Genomic DNA, 16,741 nt, shown 5'->3' with positions numbered 1-16,741 from the left:
CATTATTTGAAGTAGATACAAGGGAAACAGTAAAATTCAGATAGATCTGCTGGTTACTACAGAATTCAAGGAAGTGTAGGTTGGAAAACCTTACCATATACTTTTGTTGTCTCTTAGATGTGGAAAATCAGTCTTGAAGTATTTACTATGAGCTTCTCATGCCTTTCACCTGTGGTATTTAAACAGCATCATTATATTTTTATAGACTTATAAAGCTAACATGTATATATACATGTATGTGTCTATATGCAAGTATTTATAAACATGCATCTTGTAGCCTCATTTGGTGCTACTTTGAATGGGTGCATTAGCCATAGATGGAGTAATACCTTCCTCAGCAATAGCCTTTTATTTCTTTCCTACTTCTTAAGTGACAAAATACGACTTTTGTAGCTGGTTGGTTGTAGGTCTACAGGAAATAAGCAAGCTACTGCTCTGCTAGAACTTGCAGCCTTCTTTCCAATTCCCTTGTTTCACAGCTTCTTAAGGAAAAAAAATTACACAAGTTTCTAAGTAACAGCATTAGCATTTGTTATCCATGTGAATCTGTTTTAACAGCTTGTTCATATAAAACTACTGTACTTAAGTTCTCTTTGTAGGCTGATGAGTAAGCTACTCAGACAGTGGTGGTTCTTTAGTTTTTTTGTGGTTTTTTTTTTCCTCAGGCCAGGAGAATGGAAATTTCTATAAAACTAGATAGATTTTTGGGATTTTTAAGTAAGTTTAATACTCTTGCAGAAGGCACAGAAGTGTACGGGGTCAGATCAAAGATCCATGTAGCCCAATATTGTGTCTCCAGCAGGGGCCAAAAGTGGATGCCTAGGGAGGAATATAAGAACAAAGCATGTAGTGATTTTTCCCTGGAGTGCTTTTTGAGCCTCCAAATATGGGCTACTCATACTTTTTGAACTATGATTGTACTTTAAACATAGGAAATGGGAATTATCTGAAGCTTTTTGGATAAACAGGATATTTCTGAGAGCAGAATTCCTTTCTCTGCTAACCCAAATAACATATTCAGTAAATGCCAAAGATGTTTTCTCAGGAAAACAACAAATTAATTATTAAATTGGCATTTGTAATTGTTAAGGAATGACATTTATGGGGTTTTTGTAATTAACAAAAAAAGTCTTAAATGGGAAGAGCAACTTGAGAAGTTCAAAAAGAAACACAATTTGGTTTATGAATTTCCCACATCCTCAATGTGAGAAGGAAGCAAGGTCAAGATGGGTCATGTCTGGGGGACAGATGAAATAAGCTGCTATTTCAGAAAGTTCAGGAAGAGAGATGGGAGCTGTATGAGATGTCATCTAACATAGAAAAGCAACTGCAGAGTTTTTGTTGTCTTCTTCAGTAGTATTCAGTTAGCAACTCTTGGCAAAAACTTTGACTCTGTTTTCTGAGCATCTCCTGTTAACATAGTTATGAGCTCTGTTTACAGTTAGACAAATTTCAGGACAGCCTTTGACATTTAAGGAAGCAGATATGCTAAAGAAGGTGTCTACTCAGCCTTTCGGAAAGAACGTCTTAGTAAGAATAATTTCTAGTTGTCATTAACTCCTTTGACAGTTGGATAATTCTTTTGTCTTGGCCTATCTTGTGTGCTTCAAAAGGTTCTCAGTCAAAAACTGCTTTTGTTTTTTTTTTTTCTTTTCAGAAGTAAAGGCAAGAGGAAGGTATTTATTATTCTCATTCTGGACTCAAATTCAGACCTAATTTGTCCTCTCCTCAGTCTTCAAAAAACTGCATGCTTGAAAAAATCAGCGTAGAAGTGCTTAGTATAAATAAAGCTTATAGCTCATATAACAATAGGAGGAAAGAATTTAATCTGTTCTAGGGTATAAGTGCCTGCGAGGGTTTAATAAACGAGTCATCTGCAAATAGAGATGATGAATTCTTAGCAATAATAATCAAATGATCGGTCCAATGTAGTATCTTGCAAGATACCACCTAGATACAGATAACCTCTGGAACAAGTAAGTCCTGGTCCAGCACTTTTTAAGCCATTTGAAAGCTTACTTAGTTCTTTATCTGTGATGTGAAACGGCTCCCACCCACCTGACATTATGGACTAAATGATTCAGATCTGTTGACTCTTGCTTGTGGAAAAATCTGCCTGGAGTTCAGTAGTAGTTCATACCACAATCCACCATCCTTTTTTTCAGTCTGCTTAACTTTATCCTGTATTTTCAAATGGATACAATGACCTTAGTTTCAGCTGTGATTGATTAAAGGTCTGCATAGAGTCATGCAAAGTACAAGCTCTTCTGTGTGCACCATGCATGTGATAGACTGTGAAAGTTAGCTGGCCCCTGTTCTGCCCAAGCAAAAAGCCAGAGAAATGGCTGAGGTTCAAAGAATGCAGGAACTCAGAAAAATTGAGAGAAAACCTAGAGGTGGCTGTTGCTGCTGCTCTGATGGTAATGCCATATAAACACCTTCCCACCTGCTGGAATAGCAGCAAATTTTTTTCTACTATGTCTACCAAAATCTCTTCTGAAATTGGAGGAGTGTTTCTCCCTGCTCCTTTTTCCTGTACACAAAACTCATTTATCAGGGGATGAGTCATGATCCATCTTTTTTTCTTTCTTTTTGCTTTTCTTTTTTTCTTGTGAGGTTTGATTCTTTAATTTTTCTAAAAGAGACTTTTTTCTTTTGACAATAATGACAGTCTGAAATAAGTTCCTTTAAGAATCTCCTACATGGTATGTATTTGTGATTTGTAAACACAATATGTCAAAGCATGATGTGACTCAGTGGTGAGGCAGCCAGCTATTCGCATGTCAGGAGGTCTAAGGGAAACAAACTGACCCTCAGCCTCCCTCCACCGAGCCAAATTCTGATGGGACCCTCAAATAGCTCTGGCAAAGTGTTCTGTTTCTTTTGGACTTGATGAACTCTTGTTTCTGCAAAGACGTGTAATTATTTCTTCTTTATTTTGCTGTACAAGTTACCAAGAGAAAAGGCTTAAAACTGAATGTGAGTATTGAGGCTCTTTTCCACCATTCCTTTATCTGATAATATCTAAATTCAGTAGTATATAAGGTACCTGATTTAACATTTTGAGCAAGTAAGTAGGAATTTTTTTCTTCAGACAGAAAACTGCTAATTAAATTAAATTAAATGCAGGATTCTACATTTTATTTTTGAATGCTATTGTTTTCCTTTTATTAATCATCTCACATATTCATTTATGAGAACATTGTTTGGGGTTTCATTTGTAATGAGTTAAGGATTAGTTGTGTTCACTCCAAAGAACAAGCCAACAGAAAAAAATGTGTGCTGTTTGCTATGACATTTGAATCACAATTTTTATCTCTTAGCAAGCTTTCATAGCTGTTTTCTTTTGCAAGAAAACTTTCAAGACTTCTAGACAGTGTGTTTTCTGATAAGTCATTTGTTTCTGGCATAACTAATTTTAATTACTAACATGACTCGTTCCTGCTTTTTTTTTTTTCTTCTTTTTATAGGTAAAGCCAGTTTCCAGTTTTGGTGTTTATAATAATAGTTTGACTTACTATATAAATCAACTATCATCTCCAAACTCTCTCCATAAGAAACTTTATCTTTTAGCTATCACATTTTTAAAGTTGTAATTTTGGTTTAGAATTTGAAAGGGAATAGTATTGAAAGGGTATACCACTATTTAATGAAATGGTGCTAGCAATGTGTACCTATATTGCAGGTTTAAAAAAGTAGTATTGTTATGGGAATATTCATTAAATTAAAGTATATTTATATTAATTGTACTACTACCTAATTTCACAACAGCAGGATTTTTGATAATGAGATTACCGTTAAATTTGTACAAAACTATCAGTTGTAATTTCCATTTCAATAATACGAATGTTTGACATTATTTCTTTAACAGTCCCTGTTTCCAAAAAAGCTAGAGCTGGGCACAGAATCTCTTACATATAGAAAAAAGTTTCAGATGTCTTTGTTTGTTTTTGTGAATAATTTTCTTCCATTTGTGTGATAAATTGACATTTCAAGTGTATTTTAGCAGAACAGATTGTAACAGCTTTTATATAATAACTTTATAGCACATTGCTGATGGTCTTGCCATGTTATTTTATTGCAGTGTCACAAAAGTCACTTTGTTTCAAGATAGTGTAATTGGTAGAGACTTAAGATGGCATAGTAACCATCTTGTAGAATTACAGCAAAACTAAATCAAAAGCTGCCTGAAAGAGATTCTGATCAGTTGTGACCTATGGTATCTCCAGGTTATTTGCAGGCAGTCATATTTTATGAACTGTATATTTCTGGTTGACTTGGAAAGACGTGTTCTGTGGGCTAGATACCAATCAGCCCGGCTTTTTGCATTTTTTTCACATCCAAGTTTTACTTCACAAAAAAAGTTGAAAACTTTCAGTATTGCCTAACCATGGACAGACAGAAAGAAATCAAAATCTTAACTAATGTGCTTCCAAATGCCAAGCTCAAACCCAGAAGTGAAATTCTAACCCTGTTCAAATAAGCAGCCCTGCTGTCGAGTAAACAAGCTGTTCAGGCTGTTAGATCACCTGGGAAATAAAACCCACCTGAGTTTTCCAGCACAGTTCCCTGCTGCTTAAGGGTAAGATCATGTCTTATGTCTAATTCTAGGATGATCATAAAATTATTTATTTCCAGTTCAACTGTCCTAATATAATCTCTAAAGCCCCAAGTCCGAAAGTTGGAATGGTGAAATTCTGTTGATGGTCCACCTGAGCTCCTGTAGTGTAATTCTTTCTTCTGGGAACAGAGCACACAGCTCTAGTGAGAAAGGAGGCTGTGAACTCCCTGTTTCATACATTTTTATTTTCCTGTAAAATGTAAGAAGGATGAAAAAAGAACAGTTTTATGGAAATATACAAACTTTACTGCAAACATTACTCCAAAATCACTTAACTGTTGTATTAAAAACAATTGAATAAAATCCTACAACATAAAATTCCCTAGCAAGGATACAGCGAGGGTCAAGACTGTTATAAAGACTAACTAATCTCCTTTGGTTGCCTTTGTAACGATGGCTAAATTATATTTCTTCTAGGAATCACCCTGGAGAGGAATCTCTCTCTCCTCTAACTATAAAAAGTGCTTTGTTCATTATCCTCAGTAGGCTTAGGTTAGTTTTTGTGAATATCCCCCATTCTCTGGTGTTATATAGTATACATCAGCTACTGTCTCTTCTTGTTCCCTTTTGTTTATTTCAATTCTACTTCATTCATGCTAATATATTACTTTTCTTCTTTGCCATGATTGCCTTTGAAATTGTTCTATAACAATTGTATAAGGACTGGTAAATTCTTGCGCATCTCAACTTACTATGAATAATGGATCTGAACAGGCTGCGCTAGTTGGTTGCTGGCCTTAAGCTTAGAGGCTTTATAACTCAGAAAAATATTCATCTTCTTGCAACATGTCTTCATACATAGGTGGCAGAACTGAAAGGACGAATGACCAAGTGACAGTGTGGTTTATCTGTTGACAGAGCACACACACAAGAAACCAGAATTTGGTCCAGAGTGACCTGTTATTCCGTGCCTCAATTCTCATCTGTAAATCAATTTTGTTACACTGAAGAGAAAAAAAATGTTCAAAGCAATATTATCTGAGACTGTCTGTAAACAGCTCAAATTCGCTGGAAAATCCTTCATAATTAGGAACTCTTTCAACACTCTGCCTTTAAGGGGTTTGTCACAAACCTGGAACAATTCCACCTGGACTATTTTGCACATGAATATCAGTAATAATCTCTGAGTCATTAAGGACAATTGCGGAGTTTGCAACTGGAGTATTTTATTGCTTCAAATTATTTTGAAAGTACTTTATACCTCTAGTACTGTAAGTTGACCACTTGGCAACCTTCGCACAGTCCTCTCAACTATCCCAGGCCAGAGCCATGAATACAGCCTGAGGAGCACATCCTTTTAATGATAAAGACGTAGTGAACTGGCTTCTCTGCTTTCCCACTCCTCCAGGTTTGCTCTCTGACCTTGAGAAAATCAATTTCTTTGCTTTGACAAGTATTAGCCTTATCTGTAGACAAGTATCTCACAAATTGTGTTTTACGATTTCTTTATCATTGTTGTTAGAAAGGCGTTCTGAGACCTTTGACAGGAAAGCTGTAAAATAGTTCAGAGTATTAGGTTATAATTCTATTTATCAGAATCCCAGAACAGTATTAGGCTGTAAATCTGTTTATCAGGAGCCCTGTCTTCCTCAAGTGAGCTCTTCAAGTTTCAAATTCAGCCACATCATGATTCATTTATGTATTACAACATGCAAAATTGTGGCATAATTAGAGTTCTGTGAGTCTGGGAATTTATTTGCGTGGGAGGAAGAAAGGAAAATATTAAAGGAAAAAGTGTTTCATTCTGAAGTTCTAATCGTCAATTTTTGCTTAGTTTGGTGCTTGAAAATTGAAAAGCATTGAAAACCATCTCAAATTAAAAGCTCAAGACTTTCCAAAGTAAAATCTTAAAATATTTGTTTGGTTTTTTTTAAATACAGTAGCTGAATTCTTGATTTGTTTAATCTCTTGCTGAGACTTTCTAGTGAAAACATTTACTAAATAGAACATAAATCAGCAAAAAGGACTTGAATTGTATTTATCCCTTAATGCAGTTTCTGCTGCTGCTTACTGCTCTCCTCCTCCTCAGACTGACTTTATCGCTCACAAATGGTCAGGGTTTTGGCCTCTGAGCATCATGCCGTATTGAAAATGGTCAATTCCCTTCTAGGTTTGCAAAGATGGTTACTAAGTGTCAGGCTTCACATTGTCATTTAAATAGACTTTACCAGTTTTAGTGGACTCATTGTTCACAAGACTAATAGATGTGGCACTTATGGGCATAGTTCAGTGATGAACTTGGCAGCGTTAGGTTTACAGTTAGACTCTATGATCTTAAAGGTCTTTTCCAACCTAAATGATTCTGTGTAATATCCTTGAGTTAAATAGTATGTTCCTAAAATGTTCCTGAATGTTAGAAGGGAATTTCTTCATTCTTACCAATTTCTTCCATAGGTCTAAGTCTTTACTGATCATTTTTATCTGTCTGAGTTATCTGTCTGGACTGTCTTGGCTGTTCAGATAAACTTTAGTTAAGTCGGAATAGGTCAATCCTACCCTTGAACTTTTTCTCTGAAAGTCATAATGCCAAAACTGGAAAAAAAAAAGGACCTTTTTCACATGCCGAAAAAATCCCAACAGGGCAGTAACTGAAGGGTCAGTAACCTCACATCATAGTAAAGAAAGACAGAATACCATGGTCTACCCACTGCTGAATCTAATTTTAAATCATAACCACTTTTAGGAAGACAGACTATGTTAAAATAGAAAGAAATATGTTTCATGTCTGGCATAGAGATTTTAAGGAAAACATTAGGATACCCAGTCACATAATTGTTCAGCAGACCTTATGTCCTACGTAGGCAGAACAAGTTGTTGCAGTTGTTGCTGCTCATTGGACCTGAGGACTGAAGTTAGAACAGAGTTGATGCCATGATATTTTCTATCTTGTTTGACAGGACATTATCTACTCATCTACTCAAGAGTTTTTCAATTAACATTTGTTTTCTGGTTAATGGATGGTGCACAAAGCCACATATTTAAAGGAGAAAACCCAATCAGCAAACCAATCGATTAATCAATGAAAAAATCCAACATTTTTTTCTACACTCGGTCCTCGTAGCACTCCTTTTTTTTTCCACCATGGTAGAGGACAAACGAGAAGTCCAAGGCCTCCACTTTCCACCCTTTCTTCCATCAGCCCCACTCCTAAATGGGTTTACTGCCTTCAAACATCCTGTTGTCAGCTCTCTTCTAGAACTGAGTTTTTACATTGTGAGTCATACATCCTTTTGCTGTGTTGGAACCAAGAGTGTTGGTTTCCCATCAACAGTAAATACAGGACACATCATAAATGAATGTGTATACCTGTATATTTTACCCTTTTTCCCCACCCTAAAGACCAGGAGCTTTGATACATCTGGATATTTAAACTAATAAGTTTTTCCAGCTTTACAAGAAATATGGAGCAGAGCATAGAAGGAAAAAGTCACCCTGCTACAGTTCTACATCTTTGGTGAAACGCACACACAGCTGAATCGTACAAATTTGTTACTGCAACCTTGGTACAGATGTTCAGACTTTGTAAATGAATTGTACTTAGTGCTCCCCAACAGATATGAGTACACCAGCTCTAACATGCAGAATTAAAAACCTGATCCAGAAAATATTAAATCACCTAATTTGACATCCACAAATTGAGTGAAGTTATTCAGCTTCATTAATTTGCATACATATTCAAATTATCCTGGGGTCCTGTTCTAAGAGCAGACAAAGCAAGCATTCATGTAACAGAGGGAAGCAGAAGGAAATTACATGAGTCTGCTCAACACCACCAACCGTGTATTTTCATGTTGGTTTGTGGTTTCACACCTTCCTGGAAGCCCTTCTTGCCCTCTGTCTCAGTTACATCATATAACTAGTTCATCATTGTAAAAGCAGAAGAATACTAAGAGTACCACATCTTTCCGGTTTTCTCCACTGGGTGAAAACTTTTGTGGTGTATCCACCTAGGAGATGCAATATGTGCATATTTAAGGCTGTATTATTATTGAATCCTTGTACTTGAAAGATATTGCAGTTGCACAGGATCATAACTGCTAGGTCTTATAGCAATGCCTACTATGTTGTCAATAAAAACCCAGAGTGCGTAGGTAGTCCTTTGGAATCAGGCTGTTGTTTTCTTTACTCAATGTTTCTGCCCATTCCTTCTTTATTTGATCCTGCCCCATAGCACTGCCCATCCTAAAGTCTGCTTTCCCTTGAGAAGATCCATGGAGGCACATCACAGAGTTCCTCCCCATGGTCACCCTAAACAATACATAAAATATGAAGAGAGGGTGTACATGCTACACTTGGAGTTGCCAGCATTTCTGAGACTGTACACAGCAGTGATTTTTACAAAGTATGATTCCTATGGAGGAGCCCAGTGCTTGTCTGCAGAGCCATGTCATCTTTGTTTTCAGTTTAAAGTTTGGTAAGAAAGGGGCAGCCAAGACCGATGGAGCTCTGCAAGCAGCAAAACTTAATTGGACCTAAAAATCTAAATACCTGGAAACAATGACAAGTAAATCAGTGATTTTAAACACACAATAGTCCTTGCAGTAACCTTTGCTTTTCCTCAACTATAAAGCCACCCAGCTCGCAACAATCTTTTAACATAGGTGAGATCAGAAATCTTCCGATTTCATTAATTTTGATGAGACATCATAACTTTATTACAGAAGTGCTGCAGCTGGGTTTATTTTTTCCTCAGAAAAATAGGTCATCTTGACACAGAGCAGTTGGGAGAGAAAAAGAAAAGGCCATGCTGCTGCAGCAGATACTTTAATACCACTTGGGGGTTTTGTGTTTGGTTTTGGGGGAAGGAGGTCCTTTTTATTTTTAAAAATAGTGCAAAGAAAATCCTCTCCAAATTTAGCTTGCTGCTAACACTGCTGCTGCTCATCTTTTTCTTATTGTTCATTTTGTTTCTTAAAGCAGTTCTAAAGTAGGTCACAGGCTTTTAAAGAATCCAGCTAGAAAAAAAATGTGCTCCATAGTCAGTTGTACAGTTTTGGTTTTCCTTTTTTTTTACAGGATTTTAATTCATGTGATGTACCTGTTCTCTCACAACATGGTTTTCTTCACCCACCTTTCTATTTCTGAAATAAAATTTAAGGGTGGAGAAAATTCAGTCCCTGCAGTTGATGCATCTGCAAATATAAGAAATGACCTATTTTTTTTTGTTTTGTTAAGATCGTAAAAATTGTATTCAGCATCAGCCTTGCCTATTGAAGATCTGCTAGCTCTTATTAGTGATGAGGCTGGGTTTTTTCATGGCCTGTTAGCAGCTCACTCCCTGCTGTATCACAGGCATCGCTTCCTATTGCTGTTGTTTTCCCCAGGAAATCTTTCAGTCTCAAAGGCAAGCTTGTGTCATTTTCAGGTAGATGTGTTCCTTCCCTGTAGTGTTAGTGTATTGCTAGGATGCTGCTGTTTCCTTGGTGGACTTTGTCTTGGCTGTGTGGGCATTTTGACTTTGTTGCATTGTATAGAGGGGAATTGGTAGCTGCCTGCTTGATGTGCAGGTGTTGTTCTAGCAGAGATCACTCAGAAGTGCTGCTCTGATTTGCACACTGCAGATAAACTCGCCGGTAAAAATCTGAGATCAAGACTTCAGCACATCTCTTCATTTTTATCTTTAATCTCAGTTTTACTTAAGCACTTTTTAAAGTATCTTCCACGATTAAGGGATTGTAGGTGAGGGTGGAGGCAGGAAAAGGAACTGAAAAAGCCAGCCAGAAGGGGGTGATGGGGAAGACTCCGTATTTATTGCCAGAGATCCTTTGTGACCTCAGTGAGCCACTCTCATCCTGACCAGTTCAGTACCAAATTGTTAAAGTTTCTTTTTCTAGTCCAAAGATGTTTTGTACTTTCTGGGTTGTAGGTTGATGGAAGAAAAATACACTAATATTTCAAAGGAAGTACAATATGTTATTCTCTTTTAAATCATGAAACTGTAACCAAACATGAACACACTTTTGCTACCAGATTTCTTCTTTCAAAATGAGATCACTGTAACTCAGATTCACATCTTTTTTTCCTATAATAAAACATGGTTAGCCATAAAATTGCTTCTCCAAATGAAATTGTTGACTTTATATCAGAACTCAACTTCAAGTCTTTAGAGGAATCTTTCTGTTGAGCATTTATGACACACTTTTAGACTAATGATTTTCAGTCAAATTTCACTATTTTGAATTGTAGTCTTCTAAAACAAATAGACATTTTCTATGAAGTATGGGTATGGGGGGGATTATTCAGAAATATTTTCTATTAAATTTTCTATTAAAACACATCAACATTTGCAAAATAAATGTTAGATCATTTTGGATCAAGATTAGTTCAAAACAATTTTCTTTCAAAAATTCTCTTTTGCAATAGCTTTATTTAAAATTTATATTAGTTTTGGAAGCTCATAAGTTCTCCAGTTTCAGAGCATGAATTAATCCTCTAAAAGGGATTAGGAAACTTTTCTCATGAGCAGGTTGCTGCCTAACTATCTCTTGTAGGATTTCTTGTATCTTCCTTAGGTTTTGCCTGCTGAACTGAAGAAAAAAAAATGTACAATTATAGCCATTTTCCTTCACATTGTCATTAAGTCATCACAAAATAATTTTTAGATCTGCTTTCTCTGCTGAGTTCTGGCAAGAAGATGTAGATGTTAGCATCCTAAACACTCCTTTATTCCTTGTTCTGTACAAGGCAGTGGTTGAGTGAATCACTGCCCATGTTTCTTTCTGCATTAAGTCATCAAAACAGCCAAGATTACTGAAATCATGAAGACTTTTAAATCTCTTCTGTAGCCTGGTCTGTAACAATTAGCTCCAGCTTAAAATTTAAAATGATCGGAGAGAAAAAGGAGTTTTGACTTGCACAGCCTGCAACAACAAAAATAACAAAATCTTCTTTACTGTGGCAAACCATGTTCCACAAACAAGCAGGTAACTGCTTTCCATCAAAAAAGGCCCAGCTTTCATGCAGTGCTTATATCTAGGTATCAGAATGGTTGACTAAGTACATATTGATCATGTTTCACACTCAGTGACAATACAGAAAATAGTATGTGTCTCTCTTAATTTCACACATGGCTAGGACTTGAGAATGTTGGAAGTGATTCTTCCCTGTGGAAATGCTGAATCTACTGAAACAGATCTTTTTCTTTGACAAAAAATATCTAAAATCACTATTTTCCTTTGCTCTTTCTTCTGTAACCCAATGTATGCAATTCCACCTGATGTATCTCAGTTGAGAAGGATTTAGAGACTATGTTTACCAGTTTTCAAATATTAGGAAACATTAAAATTAATTGCAATGGAGAACTGATTGCTTATATAATTTTTTAAATCCTACTTTTTTATTATCTTTTAAAATACCTTTCAAAACCTGTACTCCAAAGGATGCAGGCAGCAGAGCTCTGAAGCATGCATTCACCTTCAAGCCTGTGAGCATAGCTTCAAAGTTCAAGTGTGCATTCACCTTAGAGCATATTATAGCTGAAAGCAATAGCATTTCTCACGTGTTTTGACTACACATATCTAACTTAGATAGCAATGATAGCTGCCCAGGGAGGTGATTGAGACACCTTCCCTGGAGGTGTTTAAGGCACAGGTGAACTAGGCGCTGAGGGGCATGGTTTAGAGTTTGATAGGAATGGTTGGACTCGATGATCCGGTGGGTCTCTTCCAACCTGGTTATTCTGTGATTCTATGAACTCACAACGTCATCTACAAGAGGCTGTTTTTATGAGAATGACTACTCCTGCTCAAATGCCCACAAGGGAATACTGAGGTTTTGTGGAGACTTTGACCCTCCCTCTTTTATCATTCAGCAGTGACAAACGTTCTGTGGTCCATCATAGAATTATAGAATTGTTGAGATGGCATTGTACCTGTGGAAATCATCTATTCCAATGATCTACCTAAGCAGGATCACGTAAAGCAGATTTTCCAGGGCTATGCCCTGGGTTAGGTTTTGAATATCTCCAAGGACGGAGACTACATAGCATCTCTGGGCAACCTGTGCCAGTTTTCAACCACTCTCACAGTGAAAGATTTTTTTTCATCTATTTAATGGAATCCCTTGCACGTCAGTTTGTGCCCATTGCATTCTCTTCTGTCAGTGAGCTCCCTCTTCTTCATTTTTTCCCTTCAAGTATTTGTACACATTGAGGAGAACCTCTCTGTACCTTCTCTCCTCCGGACTAAACAGTCCCAGCTCTCTCAGCCCTCCCTCATAGGAGAGACACTCTAGTCCCTTAGTCACCTTTGTGGCCTATTACTGGATTCTTTCCAGTAGCTCAATTTCTCTCTTGTACTGGGGAGCCCAGAACTGGACCCAGCACTACAGATGTGTCTCACTTATTGCCCACCAGTATCTGTGATGTCCTTCTCTGCCAAGCTGCTTTCCATCTGTGTGGTTCCCAGTACATGCTGGTACCTGCAGTTATTCCTCTCCAGAGGCAGGACTTTGCACCTCCCCTTAATGAACTTCATGAGATTCCTCTCACCTCACTTTTCCAGCCTGGCAATATCCCTCTGGATGGCAGCACTCCCATCTGGTGGATCAGCCACGTCTCGCAGTTTTGTGTCATCTGTCAGTATTCTGTGGCTGTACTCTGTCCCATCTCCAAGTCATTAATGAAGATGTTGAACAGTATTGATCCCCGTGTCAACCCCTGGGTTACACCACTAATAATGTTACTTTAAATTGCCTCCTTTAACATTGTACCTTGGATTTGCTAATGATTTCTCATCCATATCCTAGACTCATGACTGTTCTGCTTTTGGAAGTCAGGCAGCTGAAGCTAATCAATTTAAAACTGCCTAAATGTCTTCTAAGTATATAACTCACCGTCTTATTTGAGTATACTTTATCACATGGACGTTTTGTACCAGATGCAATCCTCAAACCTGTTTTACGGTTAAATATAAAACTATTATTGACAATGCTACCAGGATTTTACATTAAAAGGTGCATAAATGCACAGCTGAAATATTTCATGGCTTCATTTGATTCTATAAATCTGACAGTCAGAAAGGAATGAGCTCCATAATGAAAAGAGGAGAAAATTCTGGCTTCATCAGATTTTAAGGTGACCTGTAAAAATTGTGAGTAAGAATGAAAAAAGAAAGAAAAACAGAAGAAAATCTCTGAACCATAGCATTAGTCCTATTTTTTTTCCTATCATATCATTAGCACCAGCCTTGCTGGTGAAGATATTGACAGCACCCAGGAATTTGAGCAGATGAAAAAGTTTTATGTTACTGGGTAACAGCTTGGGATAGACTTGAATCAAGACCAAGTACTCCAAAGACAGTTTGTATCTACTTAAACAAGGAGCTGCACTACTGACCAGCAATACTGCTGATCAGACAAGCTTGTTGTTCTCAGAACAACAGGGCCAGATAATCTGGAACATAATTTCTGGACGCCAATATAGTACTTCTATTACATGATGATTTATACCCTCTGACAATTGGATGTTGATTAGTTAAAAAAAAAAAAAAAGCAATCCAGCAAATAATCTAGGTTTAATTCTGTAGCCCATTAGCAACTTTTCCGCATCCGTCTTCCAAAAAAAACCCCAACTTTCTGCCACTTTATTAGACATGCTTATTTATGACCTCTAATTTCTCTGTACAGTGGGTTTGCTGTGATGGTTGTTCTTAGTCTTCAAGGACAAAGCTCACAATAGAGGAAGAAAATCCATTAGGAGAGATGCATACAGAGCCATTAATTTGAATTTTGCCAACAAAATTGCTCAGGCTGATCTCAGTAGCAAGTACAAGTTGTATTGGACAAACTGGATGCTGCTGGTGCAAGTTCTGTAGATAACTCAGTGGTGAGTGATGTCCTTCAGGGATCTGTATTGACACTAGTACTGCTTAATATCATCAATGACATAGTGGGACTGAGTGCGTCCTCGGCAAGTTTGCAGACAACGTCAAGCTGAGTCGTATGGTTGACACACCTGAGGGACAGCATGACCTCCAGAGGGACTGGGACAAGCTTGAGAAAAGGGCCTGTGTAAACCTCATGAGGTTCAATGACTTTACAGAAGCCAAGTGAAAGGTTCTGCACTTGGTTCAGGGCAATCCTAAGCACAGACACAGGCTGGACAGAGAATGAATTGGGAATAGCCCCAAAGAGAATATTTGCTCATGGATGAAAAGCTGGATATGAGCAGCTGCTGCACTCCAGCCTGGAAAGCCAACCATATCCTGGGCTGCAACAAATGAAGCATGGCCAGCAGGTTGAGGGTGATAATTCTACCTCTCTACTCCACTCTGGTGAGATCCTACTTGGAGTACTGCATTCAGTTCTAGAGCCCTCAGCACAGGAAAGACATGAAACTGTTGGAGCAGCTCCAGAGGAGGGTCACAGAAACGATCAGAGGCATAGAACACCTCTCCTATGAGAACTGGTCAAGTTGAGATTGGTCAGCCTGAAGAAGACTCCAAGGATACCTGATTATGGCCTATCAGTACTTAAAGGGGGGCTTATAAGGAAGATGGAGACAGACGTTTTAGTAGTGCCTGTAGCAATAGGAAAAGGGGTAATGGTTTTAAACTAAAAGAGGGTAGATTCAGACTAGATGTAAGGAAGAAAGGTTGCCCAGAGAGGTGGTAGCTGGATGGATCTCTGAGCAACCTGATCTAGTTGAAGATGTCCCTCCACATTGCAGAGGGGTTGAACTGGATGGCCTTTAAATGTCAACCCAAACTATTCTATCATTCTGCGAAATAAAGCAAACACCTGGTTTGCTGTAGAGGCAATGGGGCTAGGCTTTTTCAGCCTACTCCGTAGCTAGTAGAGATAGTTTTGAGGCACATAAGGTGGTCAGTTTCACTGCTCTAATTAGTCCTGATTTGAGGTTTAGGGAAGAAGCAAATTACGTTGTACTGGAAAAAAAAGGAAAATTTCGATGACTACACCAACATTTGAGTTTGCATGATGTAAACAAAGCTGAAAGCAATACCAATTAAGGAGAAAATTATAGAATTCCTGAGATGCTCGATCCCTTAGTTAAGCCAGACCTCTTGTTCTTTTGCTTTTGGTCATGGGGTATGTAAACACAGTACAATGCAGTGCAGCACTGAATTCAGCTCTAAATGAGCTGCTTTGCCTAGACAGCTCACTAAAACTGTCACTTGTGGATCTTGAAGCAGTATAGTTGGATTGTTACAATGTCATCCTGGTTGGCATCAATCCCAGCTGCTTAAAGCAGAACTTCATCAGTCAGATGAAGATCTGCACCCACTCAGATGCTTCCAGGATCTGCCTTTGGATTACTGTGCTACACCACAGAGATAAAACAACTTGTTCAAAGTTAGCATCTGTGTCTCTTCTTTCCTATTGATACTTGCTTTGACTTGATCTGTAATATATTCCCCTGGTTCCTATTGCTTCTCTAGACATTTTTAGAAGAGTAAAAATTCTAGCCTTATAAACATTTTAGTTTAACTTAAAGGTATCACTGGGAAGCTTGCAGTTATTCTGAAGGAAGAGACAAAGCAAGGGTATTACCAGTGTTTTGAAAATACATCATACATTTAGCTTGTAGTTCTCGGGTTTTTTTGAGGGGTCAGGACTTTTTATTGGGTCTATTCACAAAACAAAACAGATTTTGGGGTGATAGCAGATGTCCAGAGAAATCAAGATAATATAATCATTGAAATAAAGAAAAATTTCCTTGCAGAAAGTTGTTAGGAAATTTTGTTTATAAAATACTATTGTTAGAAAGTTTTTTTTCCAATGTTATTTTTTACTTTATAATGAAGTTGTAACTTTGACTCACTAATGTATTTTGCAAATGTATATGATGAACTCTTAAGCAGCTCTCACAAAAAATCCACATAGGATAGGGAAAATGAGCCAGCACATTTGTGCAAATAAACAAAACCATGTTGCAAGATAAAAACATGTACTTACCTGAAAATTAACAAGTGCCTGCGGTAGCTTGCAGGAATGTCCCCATGATAATAGATCCATTTGTTTTTCTTGTGCTTCAGTGTTGTTGCAATTATTTATTTTGCCATTGGTTTTCTTTCTTTATGCCTCTCTAATAGAGAGACTTGTTCCAATAATTGCATGTTCTTAAAGAAAAAAATGGTATAATTCAATGACAGGCTCACTTAG

At 37.5% G+C, this 16,741-nt stretch overlaps 1 protein-coding gene across 1 annotated transcript in view; it reads left to right on the top strand.

The window, feature by feature from the left end:
* Nucleotides 1-2,760: 2,760 nt before the first annotated feature.
* The window catches only part of FHL5 (four and a half LIM domains 5), a 29,419-nt gene continuing 15,438 nt past the window's right edge, over nucleotides 2,761-16,741 (top strand). The window contains exon 1 of the mRNA XM_069851161.1: nucleotides 2,761-2,979. The gene's annotated coding sequence lies outside the window, so the exon portion shown is untranslated. The remainder of the gene's footprint in view (nucleotides 2,980-16,741) is intronic.

This window comes from Phaenicophaeus curvirostris, chromosome 2 (genome assembly GCF_032191515.1).
Source record: "Phaenicophaeus curvirostris isolate KB17595 chromosome 2, BPBGC_Pcur_1.0, whole genome shotgun sequence".
Classification (NCBI taxonomy): domain Eukaryota; kingdom Metazoa; phylum Chordata; class Aves; order Cuculiformes; family Cuculidae; genus Phaenicophaeus; species Phaenicophaeus curvirostris.
This window is presented reverse-complemented; position numbering and strand designations above follow the sequence as displayed.